An 18,749-nucleotide genomic window follows, 5' to 3' on the forward strand; every position below is an offset into this window, starting at 1 on the left:
GTTTTTTTCTTTTACAAATTGGACTAATTTCTTTTGTACTGTAACACATGCAGAAGGCTTGAAAATGCCATATACAATCAGTGCCTGCTTGACTCATTGATAACATTTTTCAGAGATAGTTAGTTGAAGCTCTTTTTATTTTTCTTTACCTGCACTGGTGGTTCGGGCTTCTCCAGTGGCTCAGCAATAAAGAATCCACCTGCAATGCAGGAGATATGAGTTTGATACCTAAGCAGGAAGATCCCCTGGAGAAGGAGATGACAATCCATTTCAGTATTCTTGCCTGGGAAATGCCATAGAGAGAGAAAACTGGCAGGCTATAGTCAATAGGGTCACAAAAGAGTCAGACATGACTGAGCTACTAAACAACACCACTGGTGGTTACACAGATGACCTTTCTGATAGGGGTGTAAGTCAAGAAAAATTGTTACAACACTCCAGGGAATTGTTAGGGCAATGATGTTTGAGTCATATCTAAACTACCACCCTTAACGTTTTGAAATTTCTGTTCCATTTATTTAACAAATACATAATCTCAGGCACTTTGCTTCCAGAACGTTGAGTAGTAAAACATTATTGTTTCCTTTGTGCCTGGAACAACTGCCTATTATTCCTATTTATTGCCATGCCCTCAGTAATGAGGAAAAACTTAAAACATAATTAATAAATCATTTATCATCTATCTCACAGTAAAACCACTAGGAAGAGTTCTAAATTGTGAATTATTTATTTTGATAGGTAAAAAATTTATTTTAAGTTGAAACACACAACATTTATGAAAAGAGAAAAATTATTAATTTTGAATTGTTTTCAGTATTTATGTATCTAATTCCTCTGTCTTTGACTAATTGTTTTAATTCCTGATAACTAGCTTTGAAAAGCATAAAATAAACAATGCAATACATATTAATTTGATTATTGAATTTCATATAATCAGAAAACATTAGCATTAAAAAATGTTAAACTGTCATCTCACAGTAAACTCAATAATCAAACCTTTATTTTCATTTGAATTTCTTTTTTAAAAGTTACAACTTTTCATATGTCACTCTGTCAACAATTGACAAAATAAAATTCAGATCTCCTACTTTCAGAATAATCTTATTCATTGAAACTTTTTTCCTTATATCAAGGCTTTTGGTTGAAAATTGTTCCACAGTGCCCCCATATGTAATATAATTGTCACTGTATTTTAGATCTAAAGTAATAAGAATAAACAAAATGAGGTTGACTGCTGGGCAAACAGTATTGCTGGTATCATCTTAAATTATCTACTCATAATACAACTTTTCTTCTAAAGATTAGTGTTAGCAAGAGATGGCTATTTCTTTGCCAAAGATTCTGAGCATATTTGAGTATGGCTGTGTCCAGAAGAGCAGGATTGTTCCAAGTATGGGCTGCCCTCATCAGCTTGCATCCAGGTGGGATCACATGACTGAGTCTGGCCAAGAGAGTGTGAGCAGAAATAATATAAACTAGAACTCCTCAAACTTGAGCTAGCATTAAAATCACCTGAAAAGTTGATTGGAATATGTATCCCTGAGCTCTACCTAAATTCAATGGGTCTATAATAAGTCCTGGGAATGTGCGTTTTTAGCCAGTTACTAAGTGATGCTGATGCTGCCCATGTCTTGAAAAAAAAAAAAAAAAAAGATGGTCTTTTGATTAAAATAATTTTTCTGTCATGAACAAATAAAATGATAATTTCTATCTATTTAGAGACACATTCTTTACTACCATCAAGTTTGGTTGTAGAAATTTTTGCTACTACTGCAAATTTAGCTTTTAATGTGACTATTTGAGAGGAGAAAAATCCTATTCAACCAGTGGATGGACATACATGCAAAAAGATGTAGGAGGCAGAGGAAGAGGAAGATCTCTGAATTTAAGGCATTATTTGTCATTTCCAAGTTATTCCTTAGAAAGCACAGCCAGAAGAAAAAAAAAGACACAAATAAAGTGAAAAAAATACAAGCACAGATTTTATGGACCCAAGAAGACCTGTCCTGACTACCACAATGATGCAAACTACTTTCTAACGTAAATTAGGACAGTGAGGGCATCGCCAGGACACTTATCATGAGTTTCAGAAAATCACACACATGTGAAACACAGCTAAACATCTTGAATGCAGACTCCCATTTTCAGACTCCCTAAAAACAACAAGATAGTCTTCCAGAATGTTGGGGAAAACTCTTTGGCTCAGGGAAGTCTCCTTCTGGAGGCATAGCTACTCCTTTCCCTTTCAGCCCACTTTTTAGTGTCTTCAAAATTTCATCTTTTCATCTCTGGCACCACGTGCAAATAGCTTCTCCAATGCATCGTTGTTTCCAGGGTTTCACCCCATTATTTCAACATCCTTAGGAAAACAAGAACACCAAGAGCAAAAGTTTATTTTACAATATGCCTGCTGCTCCTGATCCTCTATGTCTGCTTCAACCTGTAACCTTTCAAATCAGGCTGTTTTGAGGTCGTCCTCCCTTATTAACTTGAGATCACGGATTAGTCTCTCCAGTGTAATAATTATTCAGTGTGGACAAAAGGGGGTTATGTTTGTCTTCTTTGCCCTACCGCAGAGCTGAGAGCTGTACCAAAACTCGTCATCATTTTCTCCCACAACTGTGGTAGGCATTACCATCATTTCATAATAGAAGACATACTTGATATAAAAAGTAGATGAAACTTGCTGAATAGCATAGTCAACATTTTTAGTGAAGGTTAGAATAAGTGTCTCCCAAAGCCAATGGATGCATATTTGAAGGTACTGAACCTGATAGTAACAGTTATGATATAAAAATTAAAATAGACCCAGAGCCCCCATATTTGTGGTTGCCATGGATGGAAAATGGATCAAAGACTTGTATTTAATAATCTTTCTAGATTCTACCTCCCATGTGGCAGACACTTGTGTGATCCTTCATCATGATGATATCAGGATCTGATGCTACCTTGAAATGAGAAGGCAACTGATCAATATTAGTTGAATCAATTTTGGAAATATTCAATAAAATATGCTTTAAAATCTCATTTATTCCTGGCTTTTTGTTTTTGTTTGTTTAGTTAATGTGGATATTAAGAAGATGAAAGGCTAGCTTCTGGAATAAGCCTATGTATCCATGCCAATTAAGTTACCTCTTTGTGGCTCAGTTTCTCTACCTGGAAGATGTTAGAACACCACCACCTAACTTGTGAATATCCTACATCCGTGTTGAACACATTGTAATCACTTAGTAACTGCACAGTTTTATGGGACTTTCCATTTGATACTGATAAATAGCTGTTTTTTAGATCACTGACTCAGTGGACATAAATTTAAGCAAACTCTGGGAGATAGTGTAGGACAGAGGAGTCAGGCCTGCTGTAGTCGATGGGGTCACAGAGTCAGACACAACCTAGCGACTGAACAACTGTAATAATCATAAAGAGATATCTATAACATTGTCCAACACACTTGTCATTCTGTTAAGGGCATTAATAGGTACACAGATTTTCTTATTTTGTTCTTTTGCTTTAAGAAAGAAAAAGAAATATATACCATTTCAAGATTGCATGATCCCCAAGGAAACTACCAGAATTCAGCCTCAGTCCTCTGAACAACACAGTAGGCTAAGTGAGATCATTTATTCAGTTGCTGCCACTGAGTGTAAGTTCCACGTACTGCTCAACGTGTGACTTTCTTTCTACATTGTACCTCCCTTTTCCCTCTTTTACTTTCTGCTTCAACTTTATCAGCTCTTTGATTGTAATTCCTTTTGTGCAGTTTATTTTTGTTGTTGTTGGTTGTGGGTGTTTGAAGAAATTGAATTTTCTTCTCTTACTATTTTTTTTTTTTTTACTTCTCTCTCTCTCTCCTTAACTTGAAAAATAGAGGTACTCAGTAATACACAAGAGCATTGCTTTGCTAGCAGAATTTGGGATTTAAATGATATGACCTTTGTAATTAGTTGATCTACAGAAGACTTCTTTAAAGACCCACTTAGGTCCAAGCCAATGCTTTCAGACATTCTCTGTTGACTGGGAGCATTTGCCACCCACCTTTAAATGGGTAGTTGCCCTGTCAAAGATATAGTCTCCCAGATAATTATATACAATGCAACATTATTTATTTTTTCCAACAATACATTGGAATCATACTAGACAAATCATGCACCTGGGGTATGAAATGCCGGTGAGATAAATGAACATGAGGATTTAGGGTGGCATGCCCTGGGAAGCAGAAGTATTTGTGATTTAACACACTGATCCCACTCGTTCAGGAGCCGACACTGGGTTCTATCATTAGGAAGTAGCATCATAATAATACAAAGGATAAATATGCACCCACTCCCATTGAGGTTTCCTCTTTAAGAGTGTGGTAACTTATTTGGAGAGCTTTGGATCACTCTCTGGATACAGATAGTTTAAACAATGGCTAACAATGTTAAGTTTTCCCAGATCATTCTTCCAGATATGTTAAAGATAAAAAAGACATATAAGCCTTCCAGCCACCAGGTTAGCTCAGGTAAATATCATGTTCCAGATAATAAATATCATGTTCCAGATAACACTGGTGTCAAAGAATAGTATGGAGAAGGCTCTTCTCAAAAGATGGGATGGGGAGCTTTTGAAGAAAAGGCTTAGGAATAACTTTTTATGCCAGGAGATATGTTCACATTATAGCAAGAGATGCAATAAGTAGGATAAAAATTTGATTCATAATCACTATTACATAATCATAATTATGTATATAAATTACAGGAAAGGAATACGAATAAGTCAAGTGTTCTGTTTGGATAGTGAGATCAATTATTGATGACTTTTTTCTTGTTATTTTTTATACTTACAAATGTTCTACAATGACTATTAATTTTTTATTTGAAAATATAAAAATAATGCTTCACCCCATGATGAAAGAGAACTGCCAGCCCTGTTACTACCAGGTCTTAGTTCCTATCATGATGCTTAACACCTGGTAGGGATTCTATCCATATTTGTTGGGTAAATAAAAATAATAAGAATATTATAGTCATAAGTCTGTGTCTAAAAATAAAGTCTCATATTTGAATATGGCACAGTCAACTATCTGCAAATTTCAAAGATACCCTCTTTTTACTCAGAACAGCTAGAAAATATTTCAGTTGAATGGTTTTTGTGGGGTCGTACACTCTTGTTTGTATATTTTAAATGAGATTCTGTTGTTCTTTAGTGACCTTCATTCTTTCTTGATACAAAGCTTATGTTGACCCTAAGGAAAGAGTTGTGTTTTCTGAATGGGATCAACATGTGTTTCCCATCTGGCTTTTCTTGGTGTTGCTCTCCACCTCCATTTACTTAGGGACAATAGAAGCCTCTCTGTGCCACGGGAAACATGTCACACTGAGAAGCTCCTCTGGCCTGTCCCCTGACTGAGTACCAGTAAGACCATTGCTTGAGAATAACTTTACAAAGCATCAAAGCACAACAGATACTAATGGCTGGCCCCAAATGGTCTGGCATTGCAAATGGTTCCAAGAATCCAAGGATATGTTTTTTCATTCCATGCACTTGATGTTTAGGGGCATATGTGAAGTATATGCTATCTTTTTTTCTTAAGGAGATAATTTATAACTGAGTATGACAGTAGGTTTGAAGCGCAAATGTGCCTGTTAAGCATACTTAATACTTCTTCATAAACTTTATTTTTATAGCATTAAGTGTGTGTTGAAAAAGAAAATAAAGAGTATGCTATCTTAACCCTTGGATCAAGTTCAGACTGTTGAGATCTTTACAGTTCTGATTTAGTACAATCACAGGATGTGGGAGAGCTTTTCAAAATATTGAAGCAGGTCTACAAGCCTGAGACTGGAAATGAATCACAGGACCATTTTTCATCTTGTCAGTTGCCGACATCATGCTTAAGGAATTCTTACAGCAAAACATATGTCTGTTCAAAGTATTAACCCTTGTTTCCTGACACCCAATCAAAGCAGTAGTCCCTACAAAGGAAGTTTGAAAAGACACAATTGTCACTTCTAGGGAATATACATGTGTAAAATTCATCATTAATCAGGGTGTTCATATCTCACAAAGATGGTCCTTCAATGACAAATTTAATAACCCACACATCCTGGGCCAAACAGACATTAACCCAAGCTTTAACAATGTTAAGATTATAAAGATATTATCTATCTGGATTTCATATAGCATAAAAGGAACTGTAAACATAAACAGAGTGATTTTGATATATTATTGCTGATTTCCAGATATACGGAGGAAAAGCCATAAGATTTCATGGTAGACAAGACTTTATTTACTTCATCGAGTCTGATATTTCTTCAGCTGGGGCTGCACTTCAGGGTTTGCTGAGGAACATTTATAAATCTCTATACCTGTGTCAAACCCTAAACCGATTAAGAACATTCAGTGTGGGAACCCAGGAGTCCATATTTTTAATAATCTTACAAGTTTCCCTACCCAAAACCAAGGTAAGAAGCACTGCTCTGTTATATTCTGCGGAAGTGACCAAGAGGGTAGTAGCTATATCTGGGCAGCTAAGTGACTAAGACAGTGTTCCCTCTTAATATGCTGACACTTTTTAAATAGCTTTGCCTGTAGTAACACTCAGTCCAACTTCATGGGAAATTATTATTATCACCTCCATTTTACAGATGAGCACACTAGGAGGTGTCACACATCTAGGAATGATGGAATGGGGTTATAGATTCAGGTATTTGATGACATAGTTGTATTTATTTAACAAATACTTACAAGCTTGTATAATATACCAAGCACAGTGGCAAATGACTTCAAATATAATGCAATAAATAGGAGATGTCATCTACCAATAAACATCTAGTGATCAGCAACTGTCTTACCACACGGTCTTGAATTAAACATGTAAATGTAATAACGTGGCTCTCAATAGTATCCTGGAAAAGTTGTTGATATTAACTGAAGTAATAGATAAAACTAACTAAAAAGGATCAAAATTCTGTATCCATTGACATATATCTGGCTTTCAGTAGACATACTTTGCTAGCTGGTCAGCAAAGTAGAATCACAGCCACTGTGTTTCCAGCCTCATTGAGTCAGACATTCTTTTAGCAAGGGTATCCCAAAGGACAGGGTGGATACAGTTAAAATGACCAAATTTGTGTGCATTAAAAGAAATGCATTTCTCCTTATCCTACATACTATGCTGACTTCTTGTTTGCACAAAAAAGGAGCCACAACAATTTATTGAGGACTTAAAATGCATTTTACACCATTGTTTACATGAAGAATATTTCCTGTTTCAAAAAATCCCATAGGTTGAAAAGTAATAATCTGAAGCTATCAATCCATTCTCTCTTTTATCTGGAAATGAATAAGCCAATTTAGACCCAAATCTGGATACAAGTCATCTTCTGTAAGTAAATATCAGTAAATGTGAGTTTGAAGCAAACAAATTAATGTACCAGAAATCATGTGCAAGTGTTATTTCAGGGCCATTAAAAAGAACCAATACCAGGGGGCAGTCCTAAGATGGCAGAGGAATAGGATGGAGAGACGACTTTCTCCTCCCACAAATTCATTAAAAGATCATTTAAAGGCTGAGCAAATTCCACAAAACAACTTTTGAATGCTGGCAGAAGACACCAGGCACCCAGAAAGGCAGCCCATTCTCTTCAAAAGGAGTGCTGTATGGATGGAGAAGTCTTGAGGCTACTGTAAGAATAAGACTGCAAGCCAGAGGCAGGAGGCTTAAATCTAAAACTTTACAACACCAGAGAACTCCTGACTCAAGGGAACATTAATCAAAAATAGCTCATCTAAAAGCCTCCATACCTATACTGAAACCAAACCCCATCCAAGAACCAATAAGTTCCAGACCATGACATACCACACTAATTCTCCAGCAAAACAGGAACATAGCCCTGAGCATTAAAATACAGTCTGCCCAAAGTCACACCAAACCCATAGATACCTCAAAACTCACTACTGGACACTTTATTGCACTCCAGAGAGAAGAGATCCAGCTCCACCCACCAGAACACCGATGTAAGCTTCCCTAATCAGGAAACCTTGTCAAGCCACTAGTCCAACCCCACCCACAGGGAGCAACCTCCACAATAAAGAGGAACCACAAACTTCCAGCATACAGAAAGGCCACCTCAAACACAGCAATCTAAACAAAATGAAAAGGCAGAGAAATATTCAGTAGGTAAAGGAACATGATAAATGCCCATCAAATGAAACAAAAGAGGAGGAGATAGGGAGTCTACCCGAGAAAGAATTCAGAATAAGGATAGTAAAGATGATACAAAACCTTGAAAACAAAATGGAGTTACAGATAAATAGACTAGAGACAAGAATTGAGAAGATGCAAGAAATGTTTAACAAGGACCTAGAAGAAATAAAAAAGAGTCAATCAATAATGAATAATGCAATAACTGAGATCAAAAGCACTCTGGAGGGAACAACAGTAGAATAACTAAGGCAGAAGATAGGATAAGTGAGGTGGAAGACAGAATGGCAGAAACAAATGAAGCAGAGAGGAAAAAAGAAAAAAGAATAAAAAGAAATGAGAACAACCTCAGAGACCTCTTAGACAATGTTAAACGTCCCAACATTCGAATCATAGAAGTCCCAGAAGAAGAAGACAAAAAGAAAGGCCATGAGAAAATACTTGAGGAGATAATAGTTGAAAACTTCCATAGAATGGGGAAGAAATAGCCACCAAAGTCCAAGAAATCCAGAAGATCCCAAACAAGATAAACTCAAGGCAAAACATCCCAAGACACATATTAATCAAATTAATGAAGATCAAACACAAAGAGCAAATATTAAAAGCAAGGGAAAAGCAACAAATAACACACAAGGGGATTCCCATAAGGATAACAGCTGATCTTTCAATAGAAACTCTTCAGGCCAGAAGGGAATAGCTGGAAGATTACTGTACCCAGCAAGGATCTCATTCAAATAGGTGGGAGAAATCAAAAGTGTTACAGACAAACAAAAGTTGAAAGAATTCAGCATCACCAAACCAGCTCTCCAACAAATGCTAAAGGATCTTCCCTAAACAGGAAACAGAAAAGGTTTATAAACTCAACCCAAAACAACAAAGTCAATGGCAACAGGATCATATTTATCAATAATTACCCTAAATGTAAATGGTTTGAATACCCCAACCAAAAGACAAAGACTGGCTGAATGGATATAAAAACAAGACTCTTATATACGCTGTCTACAAGAGATCTACCTCAAAAAAAGGGAAACATATAGACTGAAAGTGAAGGGCTGGAAAAAGTTATTTCACGCAAATGGAGACCAATGGAAAGCAAGAGAAGCAACACTCAAGTCAGATAAAATAAACTTTGAAATAAAGGCTGTGAAAAGAGACAAAGAAGGACACCACATAATGATCACAGGATCAATCCAAGAAGAAGATAGAACAATTATAGACATATGCATCCAACATAGGAGCACCACAATATGTAAGGCAAATGCTAAGAAGTATGAAAGGGAAACTTAACAATAACACAATAATAGTGGGAGACTTTAATACCCCACTCACACCTATGGATAGATCAACTAAACAGAAAATTACCAAGGAGATACAAACTGTAAATGATAATGGACCAGTTAGGCTTAATTGATATCTATAGGACATTTCACCCCAAAACAATGAATTTCACCTTTTTCTCAAGTGCACTTGGAACATTCTCCAGGACAGATCACATCCTGGGCCATAAATCTAGTCTTGGTAAAGTAAAAAGAATTGAAATCATTTCAAGCATTTTTTCTGATCACAATGTGGTATGATTAGATGTCAACTACTGGAAAAAAAAACTATTAAAAATACAAACATATGGAGGCTAAACAACTCACTTCTGAATAACCAACAAATCACAGAAGAAATAAAAAATAAATCAAAATATGCATAGAAATGAATGAAAATGAAAACATGTCAACCCCAAACCTATGGGATTCCGTAAAAGCTGTGCTAAGGGTAAGGTTCATAGCAATACAAGCTTACTTCAAGAAACAAGAGAAAAATTAAATAAATAACCTAACTTTACACCTAAAGCAACCAGAAAAAGAAGAAATGAAGAACCCGAGGGCTAGTAGAAGGAAATAAATTATAAAAATTAGGGCAGAAACAAATGAAAAAGAAACAAAGGAGATTATAGCAAAAACCAACAAAACTAAAAGCTGGTTCTTTGAGAAGATAAATAAAATAGACAAACCATTAGCCAGACTCATCAAGGAAAAAAGGGAGAAGAATCAAATCAATAAAATTAGAAATAAAAATGGAGAAGTTACAACAGACAACACAGAAATACAAAGGATCATAAGACACCACTATTAGCAACTATATGCCAACAAAATGGACAACTTGGAAGAAATGGACAGATTCTTAGAAAAGTATAACCTTCCAAAATTGAACTAGGAAGAAATAGAAAATCTTAACAGACCCATCACAAGCACAGAAATTGAAATTATAATCAAAAATCTTCCAACAAACAAAAGCCCAGGTCCAGATGGCTTCACAGCTGAATTCCACCAAAAATTTAGAGAAGAGCTAATACCTGTCCTACTCAAAGTCTTCCAGAAAATTGCAGAGGAAGGTAAACTGCCAAACTAATTCTATGAGGCCACCATCACGCTAATACCAAAACCTGACAAAGATGCCACACAAAAAAGCAAAACTACAGGCCAATATCACTGACAAACGTACATGCAAAATTCCTTAATAAAATTCTAGCAAACAGAATCTAACAACACATTAAAAAGATCATATATCATTACCAATTGGGCTTTATCCCAGGGATGCAAGGATTCCTCAACATTTGCAAATCAATCAATGTGATACACCACATTAACAAATTGAAAGATAAATCACAGCAAGATCCTCTATGATCCACCTCCCAGAATTCTGGAAATAAAAGCAAAAATAAACAAATGGGATCTAATTAAAATTAAAAGCTTCTGCACAACAAAGGAAAATATAAGCAAGGTGAAAAGACAGCCTTCTGAATGGGAGAAAATAATAGCAAATGAAGCAACTGACAAACAACTAATCTCAAAAATACACAAGCAACTTATGCAACTCAATTCCAGAAAAATAAACCACCCAATCAAAAAATGGGCCAAAGAACTAAATAGACATTTCCCCAAAGAAGACATATGGATGGCTAACAAACACATGAAAAGATGCTCAACATCACTCATTATTAGAGAAATGCAAATCAAAACCACAATGAGGTACCACTTCACACCAGTCAGAATGGCTGCAATCCAAAAATCTGCAAGCAATAAATGCTGGAGAGGGTGTGGAGAAAAGGGAACCCTCCTACACTGTTGGTGGGAATGCAAACTAGTACAGCCACTATGGAGAACAGTGTGGAGATTCCTTTAAAAATTGCAAATAGAACTACCGTATGACCCAGCAATCCCACTGCTGGGCATACACACTGAGGAAACCAGAATTGAAAGAGACACATGTACCCCAATGTTCATCACAGCACTGTTTATAATAGCCAGGACATGGAAACAACCTAGATGTCCATCAGCAGATGAATGGATAAGAAAGCTGTGGTACATATACACAATGGAATATTACTCAGCCGTTAAAAAGAATTCATTTGAATCAGTTCTGATGAGATGGATGAAACTGGAGTCGATTATACAGAGTGAAGTAAGCCAGAAAGAAAAACACCAATACACTATACTAACACATATATATGGAATTTAGGAAGATGGCAATGATGACCCTGTATGCAAGACAGGAAAAAAGACACAGCTGTGTATAGCGGACTTTTGGACTCAGAGGGAGAGGGAGAGGGTGGGATGATTTGGGAGAATGGCATTCTAACATGTATACTATCATGTAAGAATTGAATCGCCAGTCTATGTCTGACGCAGGATACAGCATGCTTGGGGCTGGTGCATGGGAATGACACACAGAGATGTTATGGGGAGGGAGGTGGGAGGGGGTTTCATGTTTGGGAACGCATGTAAGAATTAAAGATTTTTAAATTAAAAAAATAAAAAACTAAAAAAAAAAAAACCATATGGTTATCTCAATAGATGTAGAGAAAGCCTTTGACAAAATTCAATATCAATTTATGATACAAACCATCCAGAAAGCAGGCATAGAAGGAACATACCTCAACATAATAAAAGCCATATATGAAAACCCACAGCAAACAGTATCCTCAATAGCGAAAAATTGAAAGCATTTCCCATAAAGTCAGGAACAAGACAAGGGTGCACACTCTCATCACTACTATTCAACATAGTTTTGGAAGTTTTGGCCACAGCAATCAGAGAAGAAAAAGAAATAAAAGGAATCCAGATTGGAAAAGAAGTAAAACTCTCACTCTTTGCAGATGACATGATCCTCTACATAGAAGACCCTAAAGAAACCACCAGAAAATTACTAGAGCTAATCAATTGATATAGTAAAGTTACAGGATATAAAATTAATACACAGAAATCTCTTGCATTATTATACACTAACAATGAGAAAACAGAAAGACAAATTAAGGAAACAATCCCATTCACTATTGCAATGAAAAGAATAAAATACTTAGGAATAAATCTACCTAAAGAAACAAATGACCTATATATAAAAAATATAAAACGCTGATGAAAGAAATCTAAGATGACACAAATAGATGAAGAAATATACCATGTTCATGGATCAGAAGAATCAATATAGTGAAAATGACTATACTACCCAAAGCAATGTATAGATTCAATGCAATCCCTACCAAGCTACCAATGGTATTTTTCAGAGAACTAGAAAAATACTTTCACAGTTTGTATGGAAATACAAATAACCTCGAATACCCAAAGCAATCTTGAGAAAGAAAAACGGAACTGGAGGAATCAACCTACTATACTTCAGGCTATACTACAAAGCTATAGTAATTAAGACAGTAGGTACTGGCACAAAGACAGAAATATAGATCAATGGAACAAAATAGAAAGCCCAGAGATAAATCCACACACTATGGACACAACCACTATGGACACTTTATCTTTGACAAAGGAGGCAAGAATATACAATGGAGAAAAGACAATCTCTTTAACAAGTGATGCCGGGAAAACTGGTCAACCACTTGTAAAAGAATGAAACTAGAACACTTTCTGACACCATACACAAAAATAAACTCAAAATGTATTAAAGATCTAAACGTAAGGCCAGAAACTATAAAATTCCTAGAGGAAAACATAGGCAAAACACTCTCTGACATAAATCACAGCAGGATCCTCTATGACCCACCTCCCAGAGTAATGGAAATAAAAGCAAAAATAAACAAATGGGACCTAATTAAATGTAAAAGCTTTTGCACAACAAAGGAAACTATATGCAAGGTGAAAAGACAGACTCAGAATGGGAGAAAATAATAGCAAACAAAGCAACTGACAAAGAATTAATCTCAAAAATATACAAGCAGCTCCTGAAGCTCAATTCCAGAAAAATAAATGACCAAATCAAAAATGGGCCAAAGAACTAAGCAGACATTTCTCCAAAGAAGACATACAGATGGCTAACAAACACATGAAAAGATGCTCAACATTACTCATTATCAGAGAAACGCAAATCAAAACCACAATAAGGTACCATCTCTCGCTGGTCAGAATGGCTGGTATCAAAAAGCCTACAAACAATAAATACTGGAGAGGATGCAGAAAAAAGGGTACCCTCTTACATTGTTGGTGGGAATGCAAACTAGTATAATCACTATGGAGAACAGTGTGGAGATTCCTTAAATACTGGAAATTGAACTGCCATATGACCCAGCAATCCCACTTCTGGGCATACAAACTAAGAAGACCAGAATTGAAAGAGACACATGTACCCCAATGTTCGTCTCAGCACTGTTTATAATAGCCAGGACATGGAAGTAACCTAGATGTCCATCAGCAGGTGAATGGATAAGAAAGCTGTGGTACATATACACAATGGAATATTACTCAGTTATTAAAGAGAACGCATTCGAATCAGTTCTAATGAGGTGGATGAAACTGGAGCCTATTATACAGAGTGAAGTAAGTCAGAAAGAAAAACACCAATATAGTATACTAACGCATATATATGGAATTTAGAAAGATGGTAACAATGACCCTATATGAGAGACAGCAAAAGAGACACAGATGTATAGAACAGACTTTTGGACTTTGTGGGAGAAGGTGAGGGTGGGATGATTTGAGAGAATAGCATTGAAAGATGTATATTACCATATGTGAAATAGATCACCAGTCCAGGTTCAATGCATGAGACAGGGTGCTCAGGGCCAGTAAAGTAATTAGCCTCCAAGTAAAATAAATAAACAAAATTAAAAAAAAATAATAACACCTTCAAAAATATTCACAATCCACTGGTAGTTCTACAGAGGTCTTTATTATTTTAGCTGCTCTCCCATTAAAGATAGTATTTATGAAAGAATTAAATGTCACCATTAACAGTCATTTACAGTTCAGTGTGAATTAATGATGTAAGAGTAAGCTTTTCTATGGTTTTAAAAGAGAGAACATTTGGGTTCTGAGGCCTGGGAGGCATGCAGGAGGAGCTGACATCCAGAATGGGAGAAAAAGAAAGTATAACCAAAAGTGGGGTCCAGCTGCTCGCTGCTCAAAAAGCCAATGAAGAGACAAGGTTGGTGGAAAGGAAAGTTTGTTTTATTTCGGATGCTGGCAACTGGTGAAGGGAGGTGGACACCTGTCCAAAGGCTAATCGCCATCTCCCCATCCCCCACTGACATCAGTGGGCAAGAGCTTTTATAGACAGAGGGAGGGGGCTACATACAGAAACATCATAGTCAGCTCCAACAGTTATCTTGCAATTGGTCACTGGTGATCTGACCAGTGTCATCTTGTTTGATTTAGGTACAGTTAACCTTCAGTTCCAGGCTTGTTTCCATCTCTGGAGGCCAATTCTAGGAACTGTGGTTGCTTATGTAATGGCTACATTCTGGTCATCACGTGGCTAGCTTCTTCCACCTGGTGAGGGTTTTAGCATCTTCAAGACAGCTCACCAGATATGACTCAGAATATTATCTACCAGTCCTTGAGGGGGAACTAAAGGTCCTTGACTTTGCCTAATGGGTGGACTTTTATTATTTGGTCTTCTTTGATAGTTTCCCTTCATTTCTGCATGTTCTCACTTCTCTGATTAAACTTATTCATGTGACGTTTTTCCACAGACAAAAAGCAGGCTGAGGATGTGATGGGGAAGAACCATATAGTTCTGCTCCATTTCAAAAGGGATTATGCCCTGGGAATGCCAAAAACCCTTTCATAAATTCATCCTGCAACCATTTTTGACACAGAAGCAGGGGACACCTGAGTAACTAGAAAAAGCTTCTTTCATTCCTGATGATACACATTTCCTAAGGCTAATTTAGACTAGGGATTTTATAATATACAAAGAGCATAAAGATATTTTAATTACAGGTAACTCCTAAGCAGAACTGGAAAACAAGGAATTGAAATCTTTCAAATAGAAGGAAAAGAAGAAAAGAAACAGAGAAGAATTCATATCATTATCATACTCATCAACATCATCATCATCATAATTTGGCTCAATAGGGAACCGTGGAGACTAGGTGCTTTAAGATGTTTGGCCAGATGAGGTAAGTTTGCTAACAAGAGTTCTATTAGCATAAGTGAAAAATCCACTGGCTATACTATAATGCAGAGAAATTGCACTGCAAAATATGTGAAGACACAACTATATAGAGTGAGGTCACATCAAAATTAGATCAAAATAATGGGGTTTACTGATCATCTGCAAGTGAAGAAATATTGAAATGCTTTTAAAATACATCCTGCATGGTATAAACATAACTTTAAATAATCTTTTGCTGAGTGAAGGTATTGTTGATTCTAGTAACTGATCCAGAAAGTAATGCATCCTTCTCTTGCTGTCACTTTCATTTATGAAATTCAGATTCATTTCTCCCAAAAGAGGTAGAAATAAGGAAGAAAGGGGGAAAGTGAGTTCCATAACCCTCACAGATCAAAGAAATTAAGTTTCTATGAGGTGAAAAATAACGTCAACTTTAAAAATTAAATAACTCATTCTGAAGACAATAAGTGTAATGTAACAACAAATGTAATCTTTCCATTTATTGAGAAAACATTTTAAGCAATGAATTTGAGAAAAGATGGAAACATCATTATATCAGTTACTAACACTGTAGAACAAATCTTAGCAAAACTTGGCATCATAAAACAGTAAAAATGGTGTTATTTCTCATGATTTTTATCTGTTAAGAATCTATAAAGATATTGATTAAGCAGGTAAGACTCAGAGTCTCCCACGAAGCTGCAGGCAGACAGTAGGTGAAAAGGAGACAGCTGGAGGCTGGTCATCCATCTCTCTCCTCATATAGTCTCATAGCTTTCCCATGACATCTTTTTCTGGACTTCCTCACAGCATGGGGACCTCATGGCAACGGAACTATTCATGTTACAGGTCAGGATTTCAGAGGGAGGGTGTTACTGAGCAATGTGGAGGTTGAATCTCCTCTATGACCTAGTCTTGGAGGTCATCAAACAGCACTTGGGTCTCATTTGACTAGTCAAAAGACTCAGCAGTCTTTTCTGTCTCAAATGCATAGGATATAAATCCAACCTCTCAACAGAAAGAGTGTGAAAGACAACACTGTCAGACGATCATGTGGTTTGAATATCTTGGGAAAGAATAATTTTTCATATCATGTCTTCCAACCCACATGGTCTCCTGAAAATACATCTTTCACACTTCTTTTACTGAGAGGTGAAATATCACATGCAAGCTTATTTTTCATTAGACTATGACAATAATAAAGATAATAATATGAAAATAATAAAGATAACACTGTGTCTCACTTAATCCCATCACTACTTCCATTTTATACTTGCAAAGTTTGAACTACACAGAGTACTGAGATACAGAGTGAAGTCAGAGAGAGAAAAACAAATATTGTACATTAATGCATATATATGGAATCAAGAAAAATGTTGCAGAGGATACTATTTGCAAAGCAAAAATAGAAATGCAGATGTAGGGGGAGAGGGAAAGATGGCGGAGGAATAGGACGGCAAGACCACTTTCTCCCTCACAAATTCCTCAAAAGAACATTTCAACGCCGAGCAAACTTCACAAAACAACTTCTGTAGGCTGGCAGAGGACATCAGGCAACCAGAAAAGCAGATCATTGTCTTCAAAAACAGGTAGGAAAAAATATAAAAGACGAAAAGGAGACAAAGGAGGTGGGGAGGGAGCTCCGTCCCGGGAAGGGAAGCCCGTCCCGGGAAGGGAATTTTAAGAAGAGAGGTTTCCAAACACCAGGAAACACTCTCCCTGCTGAGTCTGTGGCGAGCCTTGGAAACACAGAGGGCAACATAACAGGAAGGAAAAATAGACAAATAATTAAAACCAACAGATTACAAGCCCAACAGTAACTCCCCCAGCGGAAAAGCAGCGCAGACGCCTGCATCCGCCATTGGGAAGCGGGGGCAGGGCAGGGACGCGCGGGAGGCGCGGGCTGCAGGGCTTTGTAAGAATCGGGCAGGAACGCCCCACGCGCAACCAGAACGATCTAACTTGGGCTAGCAAACCAGACTGTGGGATAGCTACCACGCGAAAAGCTCGAACATAAGACACCGCCAGGACCGAGCACAGAACAAAGGACGGAACGGGAAAAGCCGGCTGCAGACCATCCCCCGCCGGGGACAGGCAGCCAGAGCCGTAAGGACTGGAAAGGGGCAATTGCAGACTCGGGACCTAACTGCAAGCAAGCTCCTTTGCTAAGACTTCTGGGGGTGCTGGACAGTCACAATCTACTGCACGGGGTGCGCCAGCGGTCCACCCAGAAAGCTGAGCAGCAGCGGCAGAAAAGGTGACAAGCCGCGGCGATCGCGCTCGCCAAACTCCTGAGCTACTCGGAACTGGGAAGGGCACAAAGCGCAGTTCCAGCCGAATCTGTGCCTCTGAGGGCTGCCTGAGCGCCGAACCTGAGCGGCTTGGACCGGGGAAGTGCACGCAGCCTAGGGCCGGCCCCAGACGGTTCCCGGCTGAGCATCCTAGAGCTGGAGCGGTTTGGGCGCCGCGAGAAAGGACAGGTCAAGCCGGGCAGAGATACTGCGTGCACACGACAGTGCTATTTGTTAGCAGCAGCCCCCCTCCTCACAGCGCAACTAAACTAGTGAGCCTAAAAAGCCAGCAAACAGAAGAAGTTAAACAGAGGGAACCACCTTGGAAGTGATCCCACACGGCCCATTACACCAGAAAGGGCCAGATATTTTTAAAATCATTCCTTTTTTTTTTTTTTTTTTTTTTTGGCTTTTTTTCCTAACTTTTTTTTAATTGTTAAGTCTTCTATTTCCCCTCTAATTTTTATTTCTATAACCTATTATTACTATATTTTTGTTTGTTTTAAAAAGACTTTTTTTTCTTTTTTTTTTTTTTTTTTTTTAAGGCAAACACCATATACAGTCTTTGGATGGTTGTTGATGGCTTTTTTTTTTTTTTTTTTTTTTTTTCTTGATTGTTTGTTTGTTTGTTTTTTAATAATTCTTTTTCTTTCTTTTTTTTTTTTTTTTTCTTTCTTTCTTCCTTTTTCCTTCTGCTTCTCTCTAATATTGTATCTTTGAAAATCCAACCTCTACTCTAGATTTTTAATCTTTGCTCTTAGGTTTTTGTGGTCAATTTTGTACATTTAAAAACCCAAACTTCACTATCCCAGTTTACCTGAGAGCGAGATTACTGGCTTGACCACTCTCTCCTCCTCTGGACTCTCCTTTTTCTCCAC

This window comes from Capra hircus, chromosome 17 (assembly GCF_001704415.2).
Source record: "Capra hircus breed San Clemente chromosome 17, ASM170441v1, whole genome shotgun sequence".
Lineage (NCBI taxonomy): Eukaryota > Metazoa > Chordata > Mammalia > Artiodactyla > Bovidae > Capra > Capra hircus.